Source organism: Sinocyclocheilus rhinocerous, unplaced genomic scaffold, assembly GCF_001515625.1.
Source record: "Sinocyclocheilus rhinocerous isolate Xijiao unplaced genomic scaffold, SAMN03320098_v1.1 scaffold2347, whole genome shotgun sequence".
Lineage (NCBI taxonomy): Eukaryota > Metazoa > Chordata > Actinopteri > Cypriniformes > Cyprinidae > Sinocyclocheilus > Sinocyclocheilus rhinocerous.
In genome coordinates this window covers 53,125-68,513 of record NW_015638980.1, presented here as the reverse complement: position 1 = coordinate 68,513, position 15,389 = coordinate 53,125, and the positions used below count along the sequence as shown (strand labels likewise).

At 34.4% G+C, this 15,389-nt stretch overlaps 1 pseudogene; it reads right to left on the bottom strand.

The window, feature by feature from the left end:
- Nucleotides 1–877: 877 nt before the first annotated feature.
- LOC107750757 (merlin-like) overlaps nt 878–15,389 on the bottom strand; it is a 28,098-nt pseudogene continuing 13,586 nt past the window's right edge.

The following is a 15,389-nucleotide window of genomic DNA, read 5'->3' as shown; positions in this document are numbered from 1 at the left end:
TTAACCGATGTTATGCGACTAAAACGTAATTTTTTCCTCTCGCGATAAGTCATGGCAACGGATTTTGATGGGATTTTGGCTACACTAGCCATTATATTTAATCGAAGGAGGTATATGCGTGTATCTTGACAGAAGCAGTGCTTCTGGGACGTGCCGTGGCGCGACTGGTAACACAAGCGTTGACTAGAGTGGCCGCGATCAGCTCCGGTGGCCGTTTCGGAGACGCGCCACAGACGTGTGCAGTGTAAATAGTCTAAGCATTAATGGCAGGGAAAGCCCCTTATACTTGAGAGCAGCCACATATGAAGTGTTTCTTGGAGGTTATATATAGTACATTGAGGAATGATCATATGACTTTTTACGTACACCATGTGATCTGTTAATGCGAAAAAAACTTTCCATTGCAATTTTGCGAAATATTCCTTTTTCGAATTGCCTGAAAAACCACCTCATGCAAGCATAAAAACTTTTTTGCATATATGGGCTTTTCCATTAGCCGTATTTTCAATTTGCAATTTCAATTTGCGCAATTTGAAGGGTAATGGAAACGCAGCGAGAGAGAGAGAGAGGGAGAGAGAGAGAGAAAATTTAAAAGATTATGATTTGTTATTTATAAAAATAATAATTTTATTATTATTATTAATGTACTGGTACTTTTGACATCCCTAGATGTTGCGCCAGGTTAATTATGATTGACTGGCCAGTGATAATAAAAATAGGTAACAACTAAAACAGACAAAAACACCTGCTACAGAACAATTTTTTGGGAAAAAATTATGAGCCTCATAAGCCAAGGGCTGAGTACAAGTATAGATACTTGTGTGCGCTAGCAAGCACTCAAGCGATTAGAGTAAGTATATTTAGTGTGGGTGACGTTTTAGTTTCTCACTAGAGCTTCATTGGCCATGTGAGCTTCATCTTGTAACTGAATCAATCTCCTCTCCAGTTCATCACGAGCTCTTTCTGCCTCCTCACGCAATTGTTTATCCCTCTCCAGCCTCTGCCGCTCGATCTACAGAGAGGTGCAAAAAGCTCATCCATATTTCACCAGGATTGCAGCACTGCTAAATGGGTTTAGTGGATCACAAATCCAGCACCTGGTTAAAGGTGCCTAGAGGCGCAACAGGAAAATCAATGAAAATGGTGACCATGAAGTCTTAAGATTTGCCTGACACTTCCCAAGCTTTCCAAAAACAAGATAATAGTTTCTCAAAACTGCAATCATTCATAAAAATATTTCTACACATACATTACTGTTCAAAAGTTTGGGATGAATACGTTTTTTCCCCCCAGAAAGGAAGAATTAAACTGATCAAAATTGACAGTAAAGACTTGTTACAAAAGATTTATAATCCAAATAAATGCTGAAAGACTTTTCAAAAACATTTAAAAAAATCTTACAGACTCCAAACGTTTGAACAGTGGTAGTGTGTTACTTAAATTATAAAGAACCATCAGAGCTATGAAAAATTTATTTGAATGCTTGTTTCTCTACTATATTGAATATTGCTATCTAGAACTAGCTACACTGCCAGATTAAAAAAAATAAATAATAATTTTTCATTAATTTTCTCTTTTTGTGTTCTCTTCTTATCTTTATTCCTTAATTTTTTTCTCCTTTTATATTTCTCTATGTGCTATTTTATGGTCTTTTCTTTCAACTTTGGTTGCTTTGCTTTTCTTTTGATCCTGTAAGACAGGAGCTCATTGAAAATCAGAGCCCAGAAAACAGTTTTTTTTTTTTCATTTATTTGTTTAGCATAAACAATAATCTCTCTCAGTGGCTGTTAATCAGGCAATCATTCACTCTTTCCGACCTGTTTGCGAGCTTTCTCTTCTCTAGCCTGCATCTTCATCTGCTGGACTTCCAAAGAATCAACTCGGCGTCTCCTCATGAAGAGATCATGGTTCCCGATGCACAGCTGAAGAATCTTCAAACACACCAAAAATTGCTTTATCAAAAGCTTCACAAAAAAAGGCAATTCTGTCATCATTTATCCTCATGTTGTTGTATGACCTGTATGACTTTTTAATGACTGAAACTTCAGTCCGTGTCTCACAAATGGCTTCAGAATAAAATATGGCTTCAGAAGACTTGGCATATAAATTAGCTGTTAGTTGAAGGGACCATTTTATGATGGTTTTATATAGTCATTGTTTGGAAAAGAGCACTATAGGCATTCAGCTAAATTTGGCTTCAGAAGACTTGGCATATAAATTAGCTGTTAGTTGAAGGGACCATTTATGATGGTTTTATATAGTCATTGTTTGGAAAAGAGCACTATAGGCATTCAGCTAAATACTCCCTTTGTTCTTCACTGCAGAACTAAAATCATACCGGTTTGGAGTGAATAAATAAAGACAGAATTTTCAATTCTGGGTGAACTATTCCTTTAACTAAAACATGACAGCATCTCTAAATTAATGGCATAAAGATTTATTAAACCTACAATCTTCTGGCAAACAGCCCAGATCTTAAACCACCATACCACACCACAGTGGGCTTGTGAAGATCAATTTGAAATTACTCACTGCATTACATCACGAAACACTCAGCAGTTTATTGACTCTGAGTTTTGAGGAGTTGAATTTGAAGACATCTGCCCTCTTATCCAAGGGTTTAATGGCAAACTGAAGACTATCATGATCACATTGCAACGGCTATTCAGAGTGAAACAGAAGTCACATGACTAATGAAGTTTCAAGCAGGGTGGACACCGAAGGAAGTGTGAGATTTAAGTGATGATTTAAGTTAAAGGTGATTAGGTCACAAATAATAAAAGGTTTGATTATTAAAGGTATACAATACCGTATTGTCCCGAATATAAGACGATGTTTTTTTCTTGGAAATACATCTGAAAAAACGCGGTCGTCTTATATTCAGGGTCTAGACTTTGACATGTCAATAATACACCCACAACAATAGGTGGCGCCAAATACGCATAAAACGAGTGTACCATGAAATACGTAATGTAATGCGTGTTGTAAAGAGCGCAAGTAAAAACAAAAGAAGCAGAAAACCTTAAAGCTGCATGAGTCGTGACTGTCACGTTAGCCTGACGGGACCAAACTTTCTTTGTGATTTTAAAACGTAAGACAGTACCCAGATCTGAAGACTACAGTAAGATTTAACTTCTACTGTTAATAAGATTTTGGCAGGCTACTATTAGATGGATAGCCTAAATGTCCTAATTCAGATGGGCTACCTGTTTTGTTTTTTTAATGGTATATCAAAAAGTGTATATTTTTTAAATGTGATTTGTTGGTACATTTTACCAGTTTTTACCATACTTTCAAAACAAAAATTCAAATAGGAAAAATATGCAATATGATAATAATTGAAGACAAAATGTGTTTTACTGAGAAAAAACAAGATTTGGTTTTTAAAAAGTCTTTTTCCAAAAGGTACATCTGGAAAAAGGGGGGTCGTCTTATAATCAGGGTCGTCTTATATTCGGGCCAATACGGTAATAAAAGCGTTTGGATGTCTGGAGTTCTACCTCAGATTGTTACTGCCATACAGCAGCAGAGGCATGTCTTACCTTAATGGAAAATTAATTGACCCCATACATCTCCAGATCCTGAGCTATTTTTAAATACTCCATCTCAGCTTCATCTCTGCAGCACAAAATAACAAACAAAATCGTGGGAGGGAGGAAAGGAGGGAGACAGAAGGGGAGAAAGAGAATAAATTAGACACAAAATAAAATCTATTCCACCGCAGGGCGTTAATGAGACTCGACTAACTTGGAGTGCAGAAACTAGAGGTCATGCAGTATGTCTTACAGTAACTGATTGTGGCAATGAACACAAACACACACATACTCACCAATTAAAAATATCATACTAAAAATAATGAGATTTTTAGCCAGATTTTTACCCCCTTTTTTATTCTCATGCGTCTGCAAGCAACTTGCCTTGTCTGACCGCATTTACCAAGAGCAGACAGCACAAAATGAGTGAGGAGCCGCTCGTACAGGATGTGTTTGCGCTTTCAAAAACAGTCAGTATTTCAAAGCTGATCTACTTTTAAACTTGTTTTTAAGACATGCTGTCTTAAAAACAGCCAAAGACATCAGTCTGCATCTGTACATATATCAACAACAATTAAATAAATAAAAATAAATTGAAAAAAAAAATACAGTTAAAAAAGCTAAAATAAACTAATTTTATTCAAAATAAAATAAATAAATTGATGAAATATAAGAACATGTTCTGTGTGAATGACCCTGTCTACCTTTAACAAAAAAACAATAATAAAATAACTCAATAAAAAAATGATATAAATAAATGTAAAAAACAACAAAAAATAAATAACAAAATAATAATAGAAAACAAAATAAATAAAAAATAAACTAATTCAATGAATTAAAATAAACAAATAATTAAACAAAAATAAATAACAGACAAAATATAAAAACATTGTGTTAACGGCCTCTTAACTCTACCTTGGACAGAATTAATGATAACATTTATAGAAGTCAATATATTTGTTTCTTTTATTTTTAATGTCCATTCAATGCTTTATGCATCTACCACAACAATGTAGGCTAATGCCATTGAATTATCATTAATTGGAGGCTTTTCAGAGCAAACACAGATATATGGAAAAACTGTAATTATTTTGCATATCATATTTCAATTTAAATGTATCAACGGACAACCCTAATTTGAAGATTTAATTAAAACAAAAAAGTATGTTATTTACATACTTTTAAAGAATCATTTACATATAGTTATATTATATTTTCAAGTCCAAAAGATACAATAGCTAAAGGGGCCTGGAGGACTGAAAATGGCACATAAAACTATATTAGCCTAAATGTTTAAGTACAAGAAACGTTGACTAACATCGGACTTCAGGGAAAAAAAATAAGATGCTATAAAATGGAAAACTTCTGATATCAAATTAAGCTGGGTGTATGTATGACAGAGAGATAAAAAGAGATGTGCAGACTGTGTATTAGTGAGTGTGCTTTATGAATACACAGGGCTGTACAGTGCGGCATATATGTCGCACGTGCTACGAAAAAACTGGTCTGTGCGATGAATAAATTTACCACTGTAGCACGCGTGCGATACAGTTTTGCATGTTCATAACACAGCAGTGCCTGTTTAAGTGATGAACTCCATTACTTGTATTTGTTTTCAGACATGATAACAGACGTTTTATACTTGTGCTACAACTTTTTGGCCTGTGCTACAAAACTTTCAACCTCTTTAGCACCAGTGCTATGTGAAAAAAAAGTTAACGTACAGCCCTGATACACACTGGAATGCTGTCACATGTAAGGAGAAGGTGTGGAATAAGAAAGTGCCCTACATGCATCTAAATAGGCTCCGAAGCAACACAGAAAGTCAGTTTCGTCATCACAGTAGACCAATTTGGGCTTTTTTTGAGCAAGTCTATGCCCGGTTCTGGATAAAGCAGCATGCCGGTTTTTCATTTTGAGAGTGTTTTGACTTCCCAAAGTGAATATAACACAGAGTGAAGCCACACCTGTGCAACGGTGTGCGTTTATTGCATCGAAGAGCCAGACTGTTGACTATTAACAAAATCTGGTGCATTTTGAAGCCGATTCTGACCAAGAACAGCCGTCTAACTGACATACAAAGCAAGCAGCACAGTTTGCTTGTTGCACTTGATTGAAAACTGTGATTTTTAGAAGGATTTTGCCATTTCTGTGTGCAACATGCATCAGACGGTCCATGAAAAAACGTGGGCAAGCTGTCTGAGACTGAGACTAGAGTGTACAATACCTGGTTCTGCCCCTGTGCTCAGCATAGCAGACCGTGATTCTCTCCTCCCACATCTCTGCAGTCATCTGGTACAGATTAATAACCTGTACAAGACGAAGACACATGAAGATCAGTCATCAACTTGAAAAGTCTTTAACTGTCTCATCAGGGAGTTTTCATAACGGAGCTCTTGGTGCGCACCAGACTCTGCTTGACATCAGTATTCATTTTGTTTGTTGGAATGAAAGCTGCTTTCCATCTAAAAAAGGGACGTGAACAACTGTTGATGGCATACACTACGATTTCAAAAGATTTTTTTGAAAGAAATTAAAACTTTTGTTCAGAAAAGATGCCTTAAATTGATCAAAAGTGACAGCAAAACATTTATAATATAACATTTAAAACTTTATTATTATTATTATAAATTATAGTATAATGATTAATAATTTGTACTTCAAATAAATTACATTCTTTTAAACTTTCTATTCATCAAAAAAATCCTGTTTCCAAAAAAATACTAAACAGCACAACTGCTTCCAACACTAATAATAATAATAATAATAATATTATTACTATTATACAGGGTTCCTCTACCCATTTTCCATTTTAAAATTCCATACTTTTTCAGACTCATATTTCCAAACCTCTCAGTAGATTTTCAGACCATATTTAACATAAATGATTCATAGAGCATTATTTTCAGCTTTTGGTATATAGTACAGTCATCTGTAAATTATATTTATTTTTACTGATTTTCTCGAAGTGACAACCTACAGAGTCCCTAAAATAATAATAATAAAAATAAAAATACAGACTTTTACATGCACACAAGAAACTTATTTCTTGTGTGCATGCCCTCGAGAAACTATTCACATGCGCATGGGAATTTTTTTGCATGCTTATGCATTACAATTTCTAGTTTTATCTAACCTATTTCCTTTGTGCATCACTATGAATAAAGTGAGAGCATGGATGCACATGAATTGAAAAGAACAGAGATCTACTTGCTCAAAATTTGGCTTTCCTTATTGTATTACCTCTAATTTCAAGGCATAATGTCCAATTTAACACATTCTCTGTGACGGCACAGAAACCATGACACAAAATGGGCTGATGACAAAATTTGCCAAGTTCAAGGGTCTATAAAAAAAGACTGGTACTGTAAAAATGTTTAAAATTTGGCCTTCATTGGTGCAGTATGCAATATTTAAGGCCATAGGTCTCTTTAACGCATACTTTGTGGCGGCCAAGACACCACACCGCGAAATGGGTTGATGGCACAACAGGTAGCTCAGTGTGCATATGCCAAGTTTAATGGTTTCTCGTGCACACATTAAAGTCTGTATATTTTTTATTTTTGCAAAGGTCCTTGAGGCTATGTAATACAGTGCTAAGAATTGTGAGAAGAAACCCAAAATGCTTATAACCTGCATTTTGCATAATCAAAAAATGCATATTTGACTATCACTAAAGAATCACTAAACAGCTGCCATGCAGTCTCACTTCTTGTACAATAAATTTATTTTCATTAAATTCTTAATTTTCTATTAGAAAAAAAACTAAATAGGGGCAAAAGTCTGGAAACACAAATATTTTTCCATACTCTGCTTTCTTTTTTCCATACTTTTCCAAACCCCGTAGGAACCCTGATTATAAGCACTAAATCAGCATATTAGAATTATTTCTGAAGGATTGTGTGACACTGAAGACTAGAGTAAAAATTCAGTTTTGCCATCACAGGAATAACTTCTATTGTAAATCTATTAAAAACAGTAATTTTAAATAGTAATATTTCACAATATTACTTTTTTTTTTTTACTGTATTTTTGATCAAATATTTTCTACATGCCATATTTTTGGCATATAATTACAATGCATTTCTCATAGTAGCTGATCTCCACAGAAATTACCTTTATAAAATAGCTCATATTTTGCAACATTTTTGGGCCAGATAATGGAGTTAAGTTTTGGTCTGGTGGTCAAACCAAGTTTTTCCTCTCCTGAGTCACTTTAGCTAAGGTGCTAAATGGCTGCTTTTTACCAAAGTATTTATTTTGGTAAACATATTGATTTCACAAATATTTTGAGCCAAATAAAACTCAACACAGTGGGTGGAAAAGAAATCAGGTTCAGACGATCAACCAAACCTCGAGTCAAACAGAGTAAAAAAAGTTAAGCCAAACACAATGGCTAATAGAGCTGAAGGACATTTCCTAATTAAGTGGGACTATTTAAATCCTTCAGACGATTTTGAATGCCAGTGGAGTAAACAAACGCTCTTTCTCAGTACTTACTGACATGCGAGCGAATGCTTCCAGCCGAGAGCTTTCACTACATCTAACGCCCTACGGGAAGCCTTACAGGCTCGTTACAGAGCTCTGCGAACATAATCAGCATAATTAGCATGGAGCGATGCCCATCTCAGCATCAAACTCACTCTCTTTGGTAGCAGCTCCTCTTGGGACAGGAAGCCCGGCTTGTGGACATTAGGGTCATAATCGCCATACTGCAGAAACAAGATGAGAAATCAAAATGAGCTCAATTATGAACACTGAGAGAGGGGGGGGGAAATGGACTCACACAGTCATAAAAAAACAGCCATTATATTCACCTGCTCTCACTTAAAGTGAATTGAGTAACATGCTGTTGCATAAAACATAAAAGCTCTTTCAAATCAAAATAAGATGAAATACAGCTGTGAGTTTTTATGAGAAGCATTATGGGTAAGATAAGTAGAGAGTAAAAAAATAAAGGTGCTCTAAAAGATAATTGCTCGATTACATTTTACACAGATGTTGCAACAGCAAAATGGTTGGTTTGTACATTGACTATGGGACTTAAATGATGCAGAATATCTTAGATATTTAAATAAAAAAATTCCACTACCATTCAAAAGTTTGGGGTCGGTAAGACGTTTAATGTTTATGAAAGAAGATCAAAATACAGATCAATACAGTAAAAAGAGTAACATTGTGAAATAATACAATTTAAACATTTTAAATGTAACAATTTAAATTTATAAAAATTATTAATGTATTAACTAAATAAAATTTAATTCTGTGATGGCAAAACTGAATATTCAACAGCCATTACTCCAGTCTTCAGTCTCACATAATCCGTCTGAAATTGTTCTAATATACCGATTTGTTTTTTTATTCAATATTTTTGTGGAAAGTAACCGTTTAAAAGAAAAGCATTCATTTGAAATAGAAATATTTTGTAACAATTTAAAAGTCTTTACTGCTACTTTTGATAAATTTTATGCATCCTTTCCTTGTGTAAAAAAAAAGTATTAATTTATTTTTAAAAAAATCTTATTGACCTCAAACTTTTGTGCACATCCACATCCCATTCTGATACCCACACAAATATACAAATTGAAAGCAAACAGGTTTATTTATTTCCTTTTTTGCTGGTCCTGAAAGAGTGGCTATAACACACATCGCACCAGTCTTATGCAAACACATTCTGGTTATACTTTTGAAACCGTGTGAAATTGACATCAATGTATTTACTGCCTATATGTTTGTTTCTAAACACTGAGGAAATTATCTGTGGTTATAAACACCACACCACAGATGCAGTACATAAAAATAGCCCGGAATACTCCTGTAAGAAAAGGCATATGAACATCACTAGCTTCCAAAATAAACATCATTACAGATTGTGGACTGCTTGCAGAAACTGAAGAACAAGCAGATCATCAGAATCAGAAAGGCAAGACAATAATACTCCATCAGTGTCACACTGGTTTGTCGTTTTGAGCTCTACGGATAGATTCACGCTGCTCAGCTGTGATGAGACTGGCATGTGAAAGCATCCCCATTTGAAAGTGTCTGTGTGAATGGTTGCTGTCTAAAGCTTCACTCCTGCATTAAGAACAAGATTTCACAGTAAGGGAGAAACTGCTGCCATCTCAGCCTCTCCTCTCTGTTCGATCTTCTCTTCCAGTTTTTTTTTATTTCTTACTTGTGTATATCTGCCTATGCCTCTTTTTTTATTCTTACTCTCTTTACATCTCTTCGCTCTCTTTTCTCGTGCCTTCTTTAACTTCCTGTCTTTCTGAATAACTCCAAACCTGCACCTGGTGGTATTAAATGGAGACAGAAATCTGTCATGTAGCTACTCACATTTGTAAATCAGATAAATCTTTGAGGACAAGCTGCATTCAAAGCCAAAGAAATGCATTTCTGTAACTGAACATCAACTGAAATTATAATACTGCACCATGTAGCGGTTGGCAGAATGAGCAAAATCTAAAATTACAAGATATTTTATATAATGGTAACATTAAATGTAAATATATTTGATTTATGTAGAATTCAATAAAAATGGTTTATATTTTAATAGTAACTATGTAAGGGATATTGTACATCCAGCCAGTTGTTATCGCAGAATAACCCTCGACAGGGCGATCAGGACCCCGACACGAAGCGGAGGGGTCTTGTATCACCCTGAAGGGGGTTATTCTGCGATAACAACCAGCTGGATATACATTATCCCTCTTATTACACAAGTCATACCACTTATTACACAACATTTCAACACATAGATAATTATGGAGATAAAAGATATTGATTTAAGACAAAACTGTTTTAAAATCTTACCAGTGTGTTAGTTATCTTATTATCCATTATAGTGTACAAAACAATCGTCGCAAAAATGGTAGCAGCTGCGTTTGTATGAAACAAGAGAGCAAGTCTGCGATATCAGGATGACATAATTAAATAATTCTACACATAATACTGCATTGAGTTTTAATATTTTATTAGCTAGGGGGCAATATATCGCACAATAAAAAGTTGTTATCGTGACAGGCCTAGTATAGAGCCTACTTCAGTTATCCGGATGAGCCTGTGTTATCAGCGTTTACCGGTTGTTATCGAAGGATAATGTCGCGACTGACCAATCAGAATCAAGTATTCCACAGAGCCGTGTAATAATTTTGGATAATCCGTTGAATCAAATACTTCAAAAACTCAAATCCAAATTGAACACTACTGTTCAAAAAATAGTGGTCGCTAAGACTTTTTTGTTTGTCTCTTATGTGCACCAAGGCTGCATTTATTTAATCAAAAATACAGTAAAAAATAATGTTGTAAAATATTACCATTTAAAATAACCGTTCTCTATTTTAATATATCTTAACATGTTTATTCCTGTGATGGTAAATCTGAATTTTCAGGACTCATTACTCCAGTCTTCAGTGTCACATGATCCTTTAGAAATCATTCTAATATGATTTGCTCAAGAAAATGTACTTATTATTATCAATGTTGAAAACAGTTTTGCCGTTTAATATTCCTATGGAAAAGACCAGCATTTATTTGAAATAGATAAGAAATCTTTTGTAACATAAATGTCTAAGACATGGAATCAATGCAAAAATAGATCAGAGTTAAAAACAAACACTAGGATGGTAAAACTAATTTAATAAGAATTACTAATGCAAAAAAATAAGATTTTCTTTGTTACAGCTACAATATAAAAAATAAAAAAAAACGATCAGTTGTGTATAAATCATATACATGACAACTCTGAAATCAAAATAGCGCGTTTCCCCAAAGCCGCTGTAAAAAAGCCTTGAGAAGCCATTGAAAGACTTAAGCACACCAGCACAAGGCTCAAACACCAGCTAACAAACTGTCTTGCCATGTGAAGCTTACAAATTGCGTTAACAAAGCAAACAAAAGCTTTAGCTATTCCCATCCCGTTTTTAGAGCCAGCGTTGCTCCGTGTCTGACATGAGTCAGAGAGAAACAGAGTGCGATTTCTAAATTGGCACAAGGTGAGCTGTGTGCAGTTAGCTAAGGCTTTTGGATAAATCGCGTGCTCTTTGTTGCCCCTGAGCTGTCAATCAAACTGACACTTGCTTGATAAAATGCACTTCTTTCTGAGGGAAGAGTGTAATGGGATAGATGCAGACCTTGAAGGACATCCATAGGAGGTTAAGGTTTAGCTTCGACACCTTTCTGTGTCTATCAAGGAAAGAAGGGTTTAAAAAAACAGGTGTGTTAGAAAGAGCACTGACCTTAGCGTGGACAGCGTAAGAGGCTAACAGCACTGAAGCCTCAGGTAGACAGTATATCTCCTCCTCTAAAATACTCTTCTTCACCTGTGGGATTTCAGAGAAGAGGAGAGTAAGATTAATAGGACTTCATTATTATTATTGCTACATATTTGGGGGAATGTGTTACCAAGAATATTATGCAATGCCATCATGACAGATTAGTGATATTCGCCTGGATCTTGCTAAAGGGCACAATGGTGTAGTTAAAGAACCATTAGTTTGCAGTGTTTGAATCTGCATCCTTTTGTTACCTGCCCAGAAATGTAACTATTAACTACTAGCAGCAAGTATTATAGATGATATTAGAGACGGCATGTTAGACATAGTGTAAAAAAAAAAAGGACACATAATGCAGTATATACAAATCTGTAAGAAAGAAGTCTCTTATGTATTTATTTGATTAAAAAAGTAAACATTTATATGAGTAAAAATAGAAAATAGTATAATACTAGTAATACTGTGAAATAATAGATCAAATTAAAATACATTAATGTAATTTATTTATATATGAAAGCAAAGCTAAATTTTCAGCATCATTACTTCATTACTTCAGTGTCACATGATCCTTCAGAAATAATTCTAGTATGTTGCTTTAATGCTTAAAAACATTTCATTTTATTACCATCTTGATAACAGTTGTACTGCTTCATATTTTCGTGGAAACTATGATACTGTTTTTTTTTCAGACTTTTTCTGATGAATACAAAGCTTAAAATAAAAATATTTATTTGAAATAGAAATCTTTGGTAACAATAAAATGTATTTGTCACTTTTGATCAATTGAATGCATCCTTGAATAAAAGTATTAACTTCTTAAAATAAAATAAATGAATAAATACAGCAAACCATAGGTGATTACTAATGTATTCATCCAAGCATAAAATTTAAATGTAAAATAATACTAATAAACTGGTCAATTTAGCTAGATGCTAACTATTACAAAGAAACAGAAAGAGCATAAGACCAAGTAGTCTTTGGTATCAAAACAATTTTATGACGTGCTATGTATGACTACTTACTGAATAAAAACCACGTCAGAAACAGATCTCTAACTAATTAAACTTCTATAGTCAGGGTCTCCATAACTTTAATGCTTTATAAAGAACTAGATATTTTAGCAGGTACTTTCTGAATAGATCGAATAAACAACACTGTGTGTTTTTATTTAAGCTATCCTAGTCACAACTTTCCATTAGTAAGCCAGCAGAGGTTGTCTCCTTCCAGCTCTATGGACTGCAAAGCCCAGACGTCATTTATGGCTGCAAATACAAAGCAAAGGCAGAATATTTCAGGGTCAGTTTTAAGAACTCTAGAAGCAGCAGATGGATCACAAGTTCCACACATTCACTGTTGCAGGGCCGTTGAGTTGAATTCCAAGTGGGGCTGTAGGGAGAAAACAGGCGACCTGGCAAAGGACTGCTCCTAGTGCAGACTCCTAAGCCTGGCAGAAATCACTGCATATCTGTTTGTAACAATGTAATTTGTCTGTCCATCATCTAGACTTGAATGCATGAATAAATAAATAAATCTAGTCTTGCATTTCCTGAAGGATCTAGCAGTGCAAACAGCAAAATAATAATGTTGAAGTTTTTCAGTAGGTTTAAGATTTCAGCATCTGAGCTAAAATAAAATATTGTTGTAAATAAGAAACATGTTAAAAAAGTTGCATGGATGCTAACCTGTTAATAAAAATATAAATAAAATATATACATTAAAAAATGCCACATTAAAGGCTGAATTATCTACAAAATGTTTGAATGGAGTCTGTAGGTTAAGCAGTCAAGCCGAACTAATTCCAGAAGCCTGTGGAAAAGAAAAGAAAAAAGAAAAAGAAGAATTTCAATGCCGAGCTGCCTTGCAAGCACTGTAACGACTAATTGATAGACTACTGAATGAATCAAAGAACCAAATTAATTCCTGACTTCATGCTTCATCAAAAGAGAAAATTAATAAAGGATGGAGGAATAGACCCCTGACCTTTATGAACAAAAGAAGTGGTTAACAGAACAAAAGGTTGTTTATGTACACATCTTATAAATGCTAAATGTGTTCACACTGAAAGGGTTAGTATTTAATTATCAACAATGAACCAGTGCCAAATTACGTGTAAAATATGAGCTGTTGCTAAAAGCACAACTACATGAGAGACGGGTGGTCAATGTGCCGACCATTAGCTGCTTGGCAAAACGAAAAAGGGATCTCATTTAATGATAACGAGAAAATGGAAGCCAAAAGAAGTTTAACGACAGGGCAACAATTAGCACAAGGTCGAACTCATTAAAAAACAATAATAAAACAACCACATACCCATCGATAAATCAATAGTTTGCTCAAAAACACAATGTTTAAAAAATGCGTGACTTTCTTCGATCATTACAATCAGGGGTGGTTTCTTCATTAGGGTAATTGGGCGACGCACCACCAAAGTGTGAAAGGGAGGGATTTTTTTCTATCACATTCAACCACAGTGTTACGTTAGCGGTCACTGTTCTAGACTGTTTGTGCTGTCTCTGGATATATAGTCCAATCAGCGTCAAGTCACATTATGTGGAGTACCGCCCCTTTTTGGGCGATTTTACTCTGGCCGAGAACCACCCAGACTGTTCTCATAAACTTCCATACAAAGACTTTTTTCGAACTGCAGGCACTGCAATGTAATCTGTAATATGAGTTCAGTGAGGGCTAGCACTAACGCGCTTTTGTCATCATCTGTAAACTTAAAGGGTTAGTTCACCCAAAAATTTAAATTCTGTCATTAATTACTCACCCTCGTGTTGTTCGAAACCCGTAAGACCTTCGTTCATCTTTGGAACACAATTTAAGATATTTTTGATGAAATATGAGGGCTCTCTGACCCTCCCATAGACAGCAAGGTAACTACCACGTTCAAGGTCCAGAAAAGTCGCTGAAGAAGCGTGTTTTTATAGGAGTTTGTGATGGTCAGTGGTGTTTATATACATATGGGCATCAACACTCAATTAAAATTGAGGTCATAATTATTATTTTTTTTTATTAATTCTTTTATTCAGCAATAAATTCAATTAAAAATCAAAAGTGAAAGTAAAGACTTTCATAATGTTACAAACTTTCTATTTCAAATAAATGTTATTCTTTTGAACTTTATATTCATCAAAGATTCCTGAAAAAATTATCATGGTTTCTACAAAAATATTAAACAGCACAACTGAGCAGCAAATCAGCATATTAGAATGATTTTTAAGCATCATGTGACACTGAAGGCAGGAGTAATGACTGCTGAAAATTAACTTTAAAATATATTAAAAAGACAAGTTATTAGTTATAAGATAGTCACTTTAAATTTTGATAATATTTAACAATATTACTGTTTTTACTGTATTTTGACCAAATAAATGCAGCCTTGAGCATCAGAGACTTCTTTAAATATATTTTTTAAAAACGACCCTAAAATGGTATTAAACGGTAGTGTATCAATATAATAATAATAATAAAACAATTTATTTTATATAGTGCCTTTAAAGCAGCTTTTTAAGGCAGTTGACATAAAACAAACAGATAAAAACACAACACATGCAGAACAAAAATTAAAAGAACAGACTAG